Source organism: Capra hircus, chromosome 15, assembly GCF_001704415.2.
Source record: "Capra hircus breed San Clemente chromosome 15, ASM170441v1, whole genome shotgun sequence".
Taxonomy (NCBI): domain Eukaryota; kingdom Metazoa; phylum Chordata; class Mammalia; order Artiodactyla; family Bovidae; genus Capra; species Capra hircus.
In genome coordinates, this window is record NC_030822.1 from 75,996,994 (window position 1) to 76,012,588 (window position 15,595).

At 42.5% G+C, this 15,595-nt stretch overlaps 2 pseudogenes; one reads left to right on the plus strand and one right to left on the minus strand.

Moving 5' to 3' along the window:
* Positions 1,831-2,240, plus strand: LOC102174227 (annotated as a pseudogene).
* LOC102176979 lies at positions 3,141-14,447 on the minus strand (annotated as a pseudogene).

Here is a 15,595-nt window from a genome sequence, read left to right on the forward strand (position 1 = left end):
ATACTTGGCTACTGGGATCAAGAAGCAAGGAAGCAGTGAAAAGTGCTATCAATCTTGCATAAGATCAACCCCTCCCTAAAGACATTCTGAAGACAAAGCCAAATAAGGTGGTGTTGGGCAGGGTGGACTTCAGGCTCAGGCTTGCAGGCTGTCTTGGGGGATTAGAAGCCCTGAACAAGTTAGAGGGGTTATTCCGCTCCCTTTGTTTCCCATTAGGTGATATGTGAGTTGGTTATGTTTTTATTTCAATGATTCGCCCCTGATCATTGCTTTTGAAACAGCAGTTTACAGGATTAGCTAATCACCATGCCGCCATCCTTGTTTAAACCCACTGTACTGTGATTTAATGTCAGATTGCTCTATGCCAACTTCAGGTGCTGTTCACCCAGCCGTAGCCTTGCATGGGTAGGGTGACTTAGTGGGTTTGGGGAGGAGTTGTTTGGCTTCTTCTGAGAGATCCCCCAAGAGGGGGAGTTGTGAGAGAGTGAGTCTTGTCAACATCAACTCCTTTTTCATTTTTTAATTTTTCTAGTTGATTATATGGGACACAGTGCAGATCTGGCATTCAGCCTTGAGCGGCTCCCAATTTGTTCTGTAATCTAAGATTATTTCTTCCATTCTCTGTTGTTGTTGTTCAGTCACTCAGTCATGACCGACTCTTTGTGACTCCATGGACTGCAGCATGCCAGGCTCCTCTTGTCCTTCACCATCTCCCAGAACTTGCTCAAACTCATGTCCATTGAGTCAGTGATGCCATCCAACCATCTCATCCTCTGTCATCCCCTTCTCCTCTTGCCTTCAATCTTTCCCAGTATCAGGGTATTTTCCAGTAAGTTCTTCCCATTGGGTGGCCAAAGTATTGGAGTTTCAGCTTCAGCATCAGTCCTTCCAATGAACATTCAGGACTGATCTCCTTTAGGATGGACTGGTTGGATCTTCTTACAGTCCAAGGGACTCTCAAGAGTCTTCTCCAACACCACAGTTCAAAAGCATCAATTCTTTGGCTTTCTTTACGGTCTGACTCTAACACCCATACATGACTACTGGAAAACCATAGCTTTGACTATACAGATCTTTATTGGCAAAATAATGTCTCTGCTTTTTAATATGCTATCTAGGTTTGTCATAGCTTTTCTTCCAAGGAGCAAAGCATCTTTTAATTTCATGGCTGCAGTCACCATCGGCAGTGATCCTACAGTTATGAGAGTTTGACTAAATGCTGGATGTTTCCTTCTGGCTCTAGGAGGGTCCAGGTCATCAGAGCAGTCAATATCAAATCCTTGCATTTAAAACATAGCTTGAAATTATAATCTAGTGAACTCTTCTCCTCAGACACTCTCTGGGTCTACATCTGTGCCTGTCAACCAGTCTTTGTCATTGAAAATTGAATTCTAAGTGAAACTGCAAATCTTGTCAAACATACAGGGGTACATAAAGTTAATGAAAGTAATGCTGGAGATGGCAAAGCCTTTGACAAACAAGATTTAGTATCTAAAAGCCAAAGAACAAAATCAACAAGGATGTTGACAAGGTAAGTGCTTTAAAAAAGAATTAATTAGCAAAATATTTAATAGAGATCTTTAGGGGAAAATAGTGAAGCCTGTGCACATTCTTTTAAAAATGATCAGTCTGTAAAAGTCAAACACAATGATGAAGGATATCAGAAAGTAATGCCAATAAAACAGTAAATTCTTGATTTTTTGGAATTATAAATGAAGATAAAATATACTTTCTTTATAATTTAATTATATTTTTCAAAATAAAATGCAATCAACAGATGAGTGAGATTCAGCTGGCCAGTTGGGGCGACGGGCTCTCCATCCTAGAACCATGGCCCAATTTGTAAACTCGTGGAGAAGGCCCCTGGTGCTGGTCAAAGCTGCTGTGACTTACTCGAAGCCTCGATTGGCTACATTTTGGTACTATGCCAAGGTTAAGCTGGTTCCTCCAACCCCTGCTGAGATCCCTATAGCAATTCAGAGCTTGAAAAACATTATCAACAGTGCTAAAACTGGTAACTTCAAACAGCTCACAGTTAAGGAAGCTCTACTGAATGGTTTGGTGGCCACTGAGGTGTGAATGTGGTTTTATGTTGGCGAGATCATAGGCCACTATGGCATCATTGGCTATAATGTTTGAAGACTAATTTTTAACATGTGATTATATTTGCTTTATTATTCAAGTGTTCTTGGGCCATGTGTGAGCAGACTACTATTTGAATAAAATAAGACAATGTGTCAGAAAAAGAATGCAATCAAACTTTGACATTTTGGTTCCCTTTTAGTGTCCATCTTAGGTGATCATTTTTGGATGCCAGCATCTCCTGTGTTTGTTCATTTTCCTTGTTTCCAAAAGGACTTAAGGTGTCTAGCATTTTTTGTTGAATATTAGTATATTCTAAATTCTTACTAAATAAATATACTAAATATTAGTATATTCTAAATTCAAATTCACCAAAAGGATCCACTTCCTAATGCTTCTCTTATGGTCTTCATTTTTAAAATATATTTTGCCTACTAAATGGCATTTTTAAGTAGTATTTTTTTTTCTCTGTTAAATAAAATTTTGTGTACTTACTTCGGATTAGCACCACAGACAGTGGCTATAATTATAGCTAAAAGTCGAGGTGTCCTTCTGACCTCTAGTCATACTCAAGTGTTGGACACCATGTGGTTGGGAAAGAAAGAGAGCTTCCAGGGCTTGTTCAGGACATAGGATCCAAGCTGTGGAGAAGAGGGGAGAGTAGACGAGAAACTCAAATGATAATATGGTCGCTCAGCTGTGATTGTGCGATTGAGTAGTTGGTTTGATTAAGTCTTTCCAATTCTGGAGAGTATGAGAGAGTGAGTGGAAGTGAAGTGAAAGTCACTCAGTTGTGTCCGACTCTTTGGAACCCCCCCGGACTATACAGTCCATGGAATTCTCCAGGCCAGAATACTGGAGTGAGTAGCCTTTTCCTTCTTAATTTATGCCAGGCCTGCATCAGTTCAGGTCTGAGTGCCACTGAGGTGAACAGGAGGGACAGTGAGACAAATATCAGGTTTGAATTGATATGAATTTAAGTTGAGGACTAACAGGAAATGATTATTTGTTGTTGTTGTTCAAGGTTTATTGCAAATATCACAGCACAGCAGAAAAGACTCAGACGGCTCCATGCAGTGTTTTGAAATTCATCCGGACTGCAGGCTGAGTGACCTGCAGGTTGGACAGACCACCCAAGTCCAAGAGCTTCAGCATTTCCTTCGTGTCAGGATCTACTTTAATGATTTCCTGCTCCAGGGCTGAGATGTCAGGCACGTGATTGTCTCTGTCTTTCCTTCTCCTGCAGCTTGATGGAGATTCCTCTCACCGGGCCTCTCTGAATCCGCTTCAGCAGATGTGTGATGTAGCCTGCCATCTTGTTGCGGAGCTTCTTGCTGGGAATAACAGCGGTCTCCACGCACACCCACTTGTTGGTGTGGAAGTCACTGCCCAGGCGCGTGTGGTACTTCTCAAAGACCTGGGCCGCCTTTTGGTGCAAATGTGGCCCCTGTTGGCGGGTTCTTGGAAAAAGAGCAAGAAATGATTATTTTTTGTCTTCCCTAGTATACTCAGTTCAGTTCAGTTCAGTCAGTCGCTCAGTCGTGCCCGACTCTTTGCGACCCCATGAATCACAACACGCCAGGCCTCCCTGTCCATCACCAACTCCCGGAGTTCACTCAGACTCACGTCCATCGAGTCTGTGATGCCATCCAGCCATCTCATCTTCTGTTGTCCCCTTCTCCTCCTGCCCCCAATCCCTCCCAGCATCAGAGTCTTTTCCAATGAGTCAACTCTTCTCATGAGGTGGCCAAAGGACTGGAGTTTCAGCTTTAGCATCATTCCTTCCAAAGAAATCCCAGGGCTGATCTCCTTCAGAATGGACTGGTTGGATCTCCTTGCAGTCCAAGGGACTCTCAAGAGTCTTCTCCAACACCACAGTTCAAACGCAAATATTATTCGGCACTCGGCCTTCTTCACAGACCAACTCTCACATCCATCCAGGGAAGCTGAATTTATGCCTGGCAAAGTTTTCCTTTCTTTTTTTTTTTTCTGTCTACATCTGCTTTCCCTGTTCCTGTATCAGAGACTTGGGGAGCTATCCTGCATGGCAGTGATGAAATCAACTTTGTTAGTAGAAGTGTGAAGTCCTTTCCTCCTGTTTTAGATTTAAGTGCAATAGATAAAGGAGAAAAGAGTGAGTATAACCTGAAAATGTTTAAAAATAATTATAGTTAGTAATACTGACATATTAATAATATTGACACTTAGAGAATAAAAAAATAATAATAATTAATAACTTCACCTGTCTAAACCATGATCAGTATTCTGGTGTTTTTACTTAATTTTTTATTTGTATGGTTTTTGCTTTCTTATATATTTTTGTATCATTTTCTTTCACTTACTATTATATAAAAAATGTTTCCATATTGTAATATGGTCTTGATAAGGAACAAAGGGCACACCATAATCTAGTGAGTAAATGAATCATAGTTTTCTTACTTTATTTTTGGAAAATCACATAAGTTTAAAGCTTTTGTCTTTCTCTTTTTAAGGTATTGTTTTTATGGACTTTTGGAGCATACTATTTCTTGTGGACTTAAAATTTGAGTGGGAGAAAGAATTTTCTGGTGGTATAGTTGTTAGGACTCCACGCTTTCACTGTGGAGGGCTCAGATTCATTCCCTGGTTGGGAAATTAAGATCTCACAAGCAGCAGGATGCAGCCAAGAGAGAAAAAAAATGAATGGGAGAAAAAAATAATTTCATTAATTTATTCACTCAACTAATACTAACTGAATAAAACACCAAATTAGGTACTGGGAATAAAGGACTTCAAGGAAAGGCCCAGTGATTCTTCAGATATAGTACAAGGAATTGCCAGATCAGTTTTTTAATATAAGTTTTATTTATTCATTCATTTATTTATTTTTGGCCATGCTGGGTCTTCCTTGCTGGGGGGACTTTTCTCTAGCTGTGGTAGTTGTGGTGGGGGGGCTTCTCATTGTGGTGGCTTCTCTTGTTGCAGAGTGTAGGCTCCAGGGTTCATGGGCTTCAGTAGTTGCTGCATGGGGGCTCAGTATTTGTGGCTCCCGGGCTCTAGGGCACAGGCTCAATAGTTGTGGCACATGGGCTTAGTTGCTCCACAGCCTGTGGGATCTTCCCGGATCAGGAATCAAACCTGTGTCTTCTTCATTGGCAGGCAGAATCTTTACCACTGAGCCACTGGGGAAACCTGCCAGATCAGTTTTGAATTTATGCTGATTAACCATTGGCAACATCAAATCCATACTTCTGAAAGCCAGCAGCCAGGTATAGGCTCCCCCTATGAACCATACTTTCATAGCTAAAGGTCAGCCAATCCCCATATACTCCACTTCTGAAACTCTGCCAATCCTGGGAGTTCCTGTTTCCCAAAACCTTATATAAGAGTATCTCTAAAAAATTTTGAAATGGTAACTATGTGAGATGATGGTTATGTTAATTACTTGATTGTGGATGATTTCACAATGTATATGTATATCAATACTTCAGATATACACCTTAAATATATACAGTTTTTAATTTGCCAATCAAACTTCAATAAACCAAAAAAAGATTTATTTCTAGCTTTCTACTTTGTTTAGAGAGACACTGCACAGATCTCTCTTGCTTAGCAAGCCAAAAATATTCAGCTTTTTGTTTTGGTGGCTTCTTCATTTCAACAGCAGTATCAAGGATAAATTAAAAAATATTCCTTCCCCTTAAAGACATCATGACTTAGAGATAACTCACTTACATACAAAAAACTATTATAACTAGGTATGCCACAAGAGAAATACTAACAAAGAACCACATGAATTCAGAGAAGAGTCCTTCCTACTAGGAAGTTCAGAGAGAGTGTCACAGAATGGACCTAGAAGGAGGTATAACTAGAGTTGCTTATACCCAGGAATAAAAATATCACAGTAAAATCACAAACCAAGATTTTTTGTTTTCATATTGTATGAGTCTGCTCAGGCTGCCATAACAAAATGCCATGAAATAGGCGGTGTAGACAACAGAATTATTTTCTCACAGTTCTGGAGGCCAGAAATTTGAGCTCAAGGTCCAACCTGTTTGGTTTCTGATGAGAGCGCTGTTTCCAGCTCACAGCTAGCTGTATTTTTGCCGTGTCCTCACCTGATAGAAAGAGCAAACTCTCTGGTGCCTCTTATAAGTTTACTAATTTTATTGGATAAGGCCTCTATCCTAAGAACCTCATTTAACCCAAATTATTCCTTGCAGCTCCTATCTCCAAATACAATCACATTGGGGAGATTAGTGCCTGAACAGGTGAATTTGGGAGAGGATGCATTTCAGTTCACAGCATATATGAATTTCATAATGTCACTCAAATTACAAGACATACAAATAATAGACATGACAAAACTTAGCAAGTGATTTGAAATTGACTGAGGAGAGAGTAAGAGAGAGAAGTTAGAGGTTAGGATGTTTTACAGATTCCTAGATTGGGGACTGGAAGTAATTTAGTGAATGCAGAAGAAGAAATAAGTTTGAAAAAAAGATAAAGAGTTGAACATGTGGATTCTGTACCTGTGGAAATTCAGATAGGCTCTGGTCTTGGAACAGCATATGCTGCAGTCGCCAGCCTCCTAGATAGCCTCAAACAGTTCTTACCTCCAATATGCACGCCCTATGCAGTTCCTTCCCATGGTGATCCATATAACCAGCAGGATATAGCAGAAATGGTAGTGTGAATCTTCAAGGCTGGGTATTAAAAAGATACTGTGACTTTGTTTCTACTTGGATCACTCAACTTGGGAAAGAGAGTTGCCATGCTTTGAGGACACACAGGCAGTTGTCTGGAGAGCTCCACATGGCGAGGAACGGCAGCCCACCTGCCAACAACAAGTGCCACCTGGCCGCGTGGGAATGAGTCGCCTTAGAAGGCAGTGCTCCAGCCCCAGTCAAGCGTTCGGATGACTGTAGCCCCTGATACCATCCTGACTGCCACTTCATGAGAGGCCCTGAGGCAGGGTCACCCAGCCAAGCCACTGTCAGATTCCTGATCTGCAGAAACTGAATGCGATAACAAGTGTTTATTATTTTAGGCCACTTTTGGGGGGTAATTTGTTAACAAAAGATAATAAATCTGCTTTAGAGATTGGGAGTCATTCAGCAGCAATCTAAAGAGTTAATAATAGCATTGAGATTTTTAAGAGCATGGATTCTAGAACCAAACTGCCTAGGCTTAAACCATGTCTCTACCATTCAACTTCTGGGCCTCTATTTTCTCATTGCAAAGTAAGAAAATAAAATATTATACCTATCACCAGGGCTCCAGTGGTTGAGTTTTCATGCTCTCAATACAGGGGTTGTGGGTTCAGTCCCTGGGTTGGGGAACTAAGATCCCTCATGCTGCAAGGAGCAACCAAAATTTTTTAATAAATAAGTTGTCCAATTCCTTATATAGGACAAACAGACATTTCCAAATTTGGAATTTCAAGTAAAATATCAAAAAAGATTTTGACAAAATTATACCTATCTCATTTTTTAAGGGTTAATTGAATTAATGCATATAATTATAATAATGCTTAGGACATAGCATCCTTCTTAGCCATTATCACTAGATGCTGCTGCTGCTGCTGCTGCTGCTAAGTCGCTTCAGTCATTTCCGACTCTGTGTGACCCCATAGATGGCAGCCCACTGGGCTCCCCCGTCCCTGGGATTCTCCAGGCAAGAATACTGGAGTGGGTTGCCATTTCCTCCTCCAATGCATGAAAGTGAAAAGAGAAAGTGAAGTTACTCAGTCGTGTCTGACTCTTAGTGACCCTATGGACTGCAGCCTACCAGGCTCCTCTGTCCATGGGATTTTCCAGGCAAGAGTACTGGAGTGCTACTCAGTATTATAATCTAAGTAGTACTGTAGTAACAGGCACGCAGGAGAACTAAAGGTTCTCTGGGAGAATATGGAGTGGCCAAAAGAGAAGCTGGCTGTATACATCAAAGCTGCAGAGCTTCGGTTGCTCCAAATCCTAATTTCAAGGTCTAATGGACTTTCAGAATTTGTCCAAGTATTTCCCCACCACCATTTTCCCAGTGACCCAAACCAGAACTCTGAACTTATCCTAAACCCTTTCCTGTACCTTGTCCTTCACATCCAATCCTTCATTCCACTTATAATTGTTAAGGCTCCAATTAATGCCAGTCACTGTTTCTAGTGGCCAGAACAGAAGGCAAAACAGTGAATAAGACAAAGTCTCTGTCCTAACATGAATCGCATTTCTATCTCATTCTAGAGAGGGACACAGCCAATCTACAAAGAAGAACAGAGTGTGCTGTCAGATAACAGTAAGTGCTATACAGAAAAGTAAAGAAGGGTAAGGAGGTGGAGGCGGAAGCGACTTTAGAAAACCTAACCATGTCTGTTAACTTTATCACCTAAGTCTCTCCACCTCATCTTCCCACTGCCAGAATCAATAGACTTCACCATCCTTGGTCTTGCTTGTTCCACCAGTCTCACCACCTTTACTTGTTATGATTCACTAGCTCATGTCTGATCACATTATTTCCCAGCTCAGAGTACTTCAGTGGTTCCCTATCCAAACTGAGAGTGAAACCTAGGCATCTACAAACTCTCAGCTGATAACCTTTTCTCCTGTTTCCCAGAACAAATTGAAGTAATCAGAAAGAAAAGAAAGTGGAAGTCACTTAGTCATGTTGGACTCTTTGTGAAGTGATCAGAAGAGAATTTCAGTTCTCTCACTGCATATACACGCATGCCTGAGCTTGTGTCCATATGCTCTACCCGCCCCTGCATTTTAATGGACGAACTGCCCTCACGCCAATCAAAGGCCATAATTTACACTTATACACCAGGTCCCATCCTCTCAGCCACTCAGGGACATTGCTCATCAATTTCCTGTTTCTCTTCTACATCATCAACTTCCTCGACTTTAGCAGACCATTCTCATCATAAACATATTATTTCTGGCACTATGAAAATCTCTGTTGACTCACTTCTCCCCTTGTTACAGCCCCATTTCTCTTTAATGAATAACTACTTCAAGAGTTGTTCATGTTGTCACTAAATCTGCTCTTTCCATTCTTTCTTGAATCTATTCCAATTACGCTTTCAACCTCAAAACTGCTTTTGTGAAGGTTGCCAGGACCCTGCATTGCTAAATCTAGAGAACAGTTCCCAGTGCTCATCTTCATTGATTCATAAGCATAGTTTAACACAATTAATCAGACTCAGCTCTTTGAAAGACTTTCTCTCCTTGTTTCTAGGCATTGCAAGTTTTCTGATTTTTCTTCTACTTCACTGGCTTCTCTTTCTCAATTTCCTTGCTTTTATACCAAACAAAATTGAAAGTCTGACATATGATTGATCTCTTGTTGATAACTTTCAGTCTTGTGGCTTTAAAACCCACCTGCCAGGATACACTTACATCTGCTAACTTCCTCTCCCTAGCCCAGAACTCCCTCTTGAACTACAGACTTGTCCGCCTCTATGCTCTCCCAAGTTTCCCTTGTGGCTCAGCTGGGAAAGAATCCACCTGCGATGCTAGAGACGTGGGTTCAATCTCTGGGTGGGGAAGAATCCCTGGAGAAGGGAAAGGCTACCCACTCCAGTATTCTGGCCTGGAGAATGCCATGGACTGTATCATCCATGGGGTCGCAAAAACACAGAGTCAGCTGTGTGTTTCAGCTCTCCCAAACTCCATTCTCTCTCTTTTACATGCTTGCCTGCTAAGTTGCTTCAGTCGTGTCCAACTCATTGTGAGCCTATGGACTGCTCCTCTGTCCATGGGATTCTCCAGGCAAGAATACTGAGGTGGGTTGCCACGCCCTCCTCCAGGGGATCTTCCCAACCGAGGGATCAAACCCTGGTCTCTTATGCCTCCTGCACTGGCAGGTGGTTTTTTGTTTTTTGTTTTTGTTTTTGTTTTTTACCACTGGCGCCACCTGGAAAGCCCGTTTCTTCCTTTATAGTTCAGGAAAATGACACTGCTGTCCTTCCAGATGCTCAAACCCAAAACCCTGGAGTCGGATTCTTTCTTTCAGACCAACCCCTCACAGTCTGCAAGTCTTTGCTCAAATGTCATCTTTTCTTTGAGTTCTTTCCAGGTTACCATAGTTTAAATTCACCTTCCTTCCCTGACTTAATATCCAAAGAAAGCTGAGCGCAGAAGAATTGATGCTTTTGAATTGTGGTGTTGGAGAAGACTCTTGAGAGTCCCTTGGACTGCAAGGAGATCAAACCAATCCATCCTAAAGGAAGTCAATTCTGGGTGTTCATTGGAAGGACTGATGTTGAAGCTGAAACCCCAATATTTTGGCCACCTGATGCAAAGAGCTGACTCATTTGAAAAGACCCTGATGCTGGGAAAGATTGAAGGCAGGAGGAGAATGGGACAACATAGGACGAGATGGTTGGATGGCATCACTGACTCAATGGACATGGGTTTGGGTAAACTCTGGGAGCTGGTGATGGACAGGGAGGCCTGGCGTGCTGCAGTTCATGGGGTCACAAAGAGTCGGACATGACTGAGCGATTGAACTGAACTGAAGTAACTCGTTACAGTCTGACATGGAGCGTTCACTACATTGCCTGTTTCTTCTGAATGAGATCATTTTTGACTTAGAATCTTCGCTGGGAGTGAAGGGAGGGCAGTTTTAGAGTTCTCTAGTAGGCTTTTCCTACTAAGATAGCTCTTACCTCCCAGGCCAACCACCCATAATGGGTTTCTGCCAAGTGCGTCTATTCCAGTGTCCATCTGGAAACCTGGAAAGTGGCCATGGGGGTGGGTCTTCAGAGCCAGTGGACCCACTGCAAGTTGAACTCAATTCTTACTTTATCCCCACGTACCTCCCTCTGCAAGGGGATCCATTCTATTGCTTCAGGTCTCTGCATATCTGTTTCAAATTGGACCCAGTGTCCAGTGGTTCTTGAAATACTCCCTTTTCCTGGTGTGCAACTGCTTGAGCACCCACTGGTTTCTTGGGCTGAAGGACTGTCTTCATGTTCCCTGGTATTTCAGGGCCCTTCCTCCTGGGAATCTGACCTCTCTTTTTCCCTCTCTTTTAGTCAGTAGGTTCCAAGTTGGAAAACTGGTTCAGGTTCAGAAATTTGGCAAAGGACTGTGGCTTTTTACTGAGCTATCTTCATCCTCCTGTTTATCAACCTTGATTTTTTTTTCTTTTTAAATAGGTTTATTGAGATATAACCCACATACTACATAATTCACTTGTTTAAAATATACAACTCAGTGGTTTTTAGTGTATTCACAGATATGTGCAACCATCTCCAAAGGAAATCTTAGAGCATTTTCACCATCTCAAAAAGAAACCCTGTGCCTTTTAAGGATCAGCACCTTATCGGTTTAACCCCCCAACCCCACCCTGAGCAGTCACTTTCTAGATCTATATAATTGCCTATTCTGAACATTTTATGAATTATATAATATGTGGCCTTTTGTGACTGACTTTTCCCATTTAACCAAATGTTTTCAAGTTTCACTCTATGTTGTAGCATATATTCATACTCCATTCCTTTCATGGTCAAATAATATTCCACTGAATGGATTTACCAAGTTTTGCTTACCCATTCACCAGTTGATGAATATTTGAATAGAACTGCTGTAAACATTTCTGTGTAAGTTTTTATGTGGACAAATATTTTCATTTCCATCCTTGATTTCTTTTGGTTATACAGACTGAGTAGAAACTAGGTTAGCCACCCATCTATTTTTTCCCCTAGAGAAAATTCACTATCTATTAACTATCTCCACAATTCTTTGTGGTTCAGGCTTCCCTGGATGCCCTCCAATCTTACCATTCACGACAATAATTGCATCTACCTGCCTTTTAATAGATAAGCACTTTCGCTTGATCTCTCGTTTTTCAGGGTCCTAACATTCCCAGGAGGAGAAGGCAATGGCATCCCACTCCAGTACTCTTGCCTGGAAAATCCCGTGGACAGAGGAGCCTGGTGGGCTGCAGTCCATGGGGTCGCTGAGAGTTGGACACGACTCAGTGACTTCACTTTCACTTTTCACTTTCATGCATTAGAGAAGGAAATGGCAACCCACTCCAGTGTTCTTGCCTGGAGAATCCCAGGGGCGGTGGAGCCTGGTTGCCTGTCGTCTATGTGGTCGCACAGAGTCGAACACGACTGAAGCGACTTAGCAGCAGCAGCAGCAACATTCCCAGGGCGATTACTAATCCCTATTATCATATGACATCTCCCACCATCAGCTGGTGACGCTGGACTCTGTTGTACCAGTGCATCCCTCAGTGCTTCGCTAAATGATGTGTCCTTTGGTTCTTTCATGGAACATAGGGCTTTAATGGGTTTTCCAGCCTTATATAGTACATCCTCACCAACATGCCCATTTCACCAAGCATTGTCATCCCTTCTTCCGCTTTTTAGCGTACTTACCTCACTCAGTGTGGGCTTCTCCTTTTCCATGCATCTAGGAGCCAGACTATTTGCATATCTGCAACATCTCCTGGGGTCTTTTCCAGGGTGTTAACCCTATATTTTGATTCAAGCTGATAAAACTCCAAACTCTTTTTTTTTTTTTTTTTGGCATTTTTATGTTTCAGTCTCCTTAATTCAATCTCAAGCCTAGTCTCCTGGCTCCTGAAAGTCCATGCTGACCAGGACCTGCAGCTTCTTTGTAATAGTTCCTTTCCTTCCTCATCAGCATGAACCCATCTTAACCTGTGACTTAACCTAGTTATTCTAAAGAAGGTATTGGCTACCCACTCCAGTACTCTTGCTTGGAGAATTCCATGCACAGAGGAGCCTGGTGGGCTACAGTCCATGGGGTCACAAAGAGTTGGACATGACTTAGTGACTGAACAACAGCAACAACAACAATAAATCTAGTTATTATCCTTGAAGTCAGAGGTTAGGTGGGTACAGCTGTTTGGGAGGGGGTAAGGGGAGGGGGTAAGGGAAAGATTCAGCAATACATGAGCCGTGAACTTCCAGATGTTCAAGCTGGTTTTAGAAAAGGCAGAGAAACCAGAGATCAAATTGCCAACATCCACTGGATTGTTGAAAAAGCAAGAGAGTTCCAGAAAAACATCTATTTCTGCTTTATTGACTATGCCAAAGCCTTTGACTGTGTGGATCACAGTAAACTGTGGAAAATTCTGAAAGAGATGGGAATACCAGACCACTTGACCTGCCTCTTGAGAAACCTATATGCAGGTCAGGAAGCAACAGTTCAAACTGGACATGGAACAACAGACTGGTTCCAAATAGGAAACGGAGGACGTCAAGGCTATATATTGTCACCCTGCTTATTTAACTTATATGCAAAGTACATCATGAGAAACGCTAGGCTGGAAGAAGCACAGCTGGAATCAAGATTGCTGGGAGAAATATCAATAACCTCAGATATGCAGATGACACTACCCTTATGGCAGAAAGTGAAGAGAAACTAAAAAGCCTCTTAATGAAAGTGAAAGTGGAGAGTGAAAAAGTTGGCTTAAAGCTCAACATTCAGAAAACTAAGATCATAGCATCTGGTCCCATCATTTCATGGGAAATAGATGGGGAAACAGTGGAAACAGTGTCAGACTTTATTTTTCTGGGCTCCAAAATCACTGTAGATGGTGATTGCAGCCATGAAATTAAAAGATGCTTACTCCTTGGAAGGAAAGTTATGACCAACCTAGATGGCATATTCAAAAGCAGAGACATTACTTTGCCAACAAAGGTCCATCTAGTCATGGCTGTGGTTTTTCCAGTAGTCATGTATGGATGTGAGACTTGGACTGTGAAGAAAGCTGAGCACCAAAGAATTGATGCTTTTGAACTATGGTGTTGTAGAAGACTCTTGAGAGTCCCTTGTACTGCAAGGAGATCCAACCAGTCCATTCTAAAGGAGATCAGTCCTAGATTCTTTGGAAGGACTGATGCTGAAGCTGAAACTCCAGTACTTTGGCCACCTCACGCATAGAGTTGACTCACTGGAAAAGACTCTGATGCTGGGAGGGATTGGGGGCAGGAGGAGAAGGGGACAACAGAAGATGAGATGGCTGGATGGCATCACCGACTCGATGGATGTGAGCTTGAGTGAACTCTGGGAGTTGGTGATGGACAGGGAGGCCTGGCGTGCTGCAATTCATGGGGTTGTAAAGAGTCAGACATGACTGAGTGACTGAACTGAACTGAACTGAAGGAAAAGAGAGAAGAGCACAAGTTGTCTTTGGGGGGAAATCTCTTCATCATCCTCAAGAGAGAAGGGAGTGTAGATCTGAATCGGATGGGTGGGTATTTTCTGCAGGCTCAGATTTGAGGAATCTTGGGATTTGGGAGTGATAAACTCAGATGAGTCTCACTGCGCATGAGGGTTGTGTCCTTTCCCAATCAGAGCCCAGATCTTGGCATAGTGGACCTGCCTCTTTTGGTGCTTAGTTCTTTTCATGGTTAAGTCCTGGATCTGGTCTTGGCTTTCTCAGCTTTTCCACTGCAGGCAATGAGTGCCTTGTTTTTCTGTTAACCAAGGAGGCCATATGGCTTTCACAGTGAGCTTTCAGCCACTCTTGGTCTTTTGTTTTCTTTTTCCAAAGACTCACTCCTGCCTAACAAGATCTGCCCATGAGTTACTATTTCCCTCCAGACACCTGATACCTCACACCTAGTGCTAGTGAATATCCATCTACAAAAATACATTCCACTTTATTATTGGTACTAGTTTTAGTAATAGCACGGTTACCTGTGCTGGGGCTAACCAGTGGTGGGGGTCGTCATTTCCAAGTGAGTGGTTGGTGACTGAGCTCCAAAACCCCATCCCAGGTTTATGGGTACTTCTGGTACCAGCTGCCGTGAGTTGGGTTCCCTAGGATGCAGACTCTGAGATGGAGATCGGTATGTAATAGGTTGACTGGTGAACTTGGCATCAGTTCCTATAAGAGAGAAGGGAAGGGAAGGAAAGGAAGAAAATTGGGGCAGAAGGAGAAGTTGAATAGCAATGCAGTTTCAGTGAAGTCCTCAGTCAAACCTATGGGCAGCCCTGAAGTTGGAATGACTCTTCTAAATTGTTCCGAATCGGGCTGAGAGTTCTGGACCATACGTTGATCAGCCATGCAGTGTGGGGTCCTCTGGGAGTGTGGTGCACCCCTTGTTAGTCAGGCCATCCCTCTAAGGGTCTGAAACTGAGGGCTTTTTGCCAACAGCACTTCCAGAGCCAGGGAATAGTCCTTCACTCATGAATAGAGAACTAGGTGGCACACTATAGCATCCACAGATGGATCCCTAGGGTTGCCCTGGTGGCTCAGATGGCAAAGAGGATGCCTGAAGTGCGGGAGACCTAGGTTTGATCCCTGGGTTAGGAAGATCCCCTGGAAGAGGACATGGCAACACTCTCCAGGAATGCCTGGAGAATTCCATGCACAGAGGAGTCTGATGGGCTACAGTCCTTGGGGTTGCAAAGAGTCAGACACAACTGGATGACTAACACTTTCACATTTTCATAGATCACTATGAGCATTTCCAAGGTTTTGTCCAATGACTAGAGCACAATGAATACTCTAAAATTTTTTTTTCTAAATTGATAAGTGTTGCCCTGTGAGC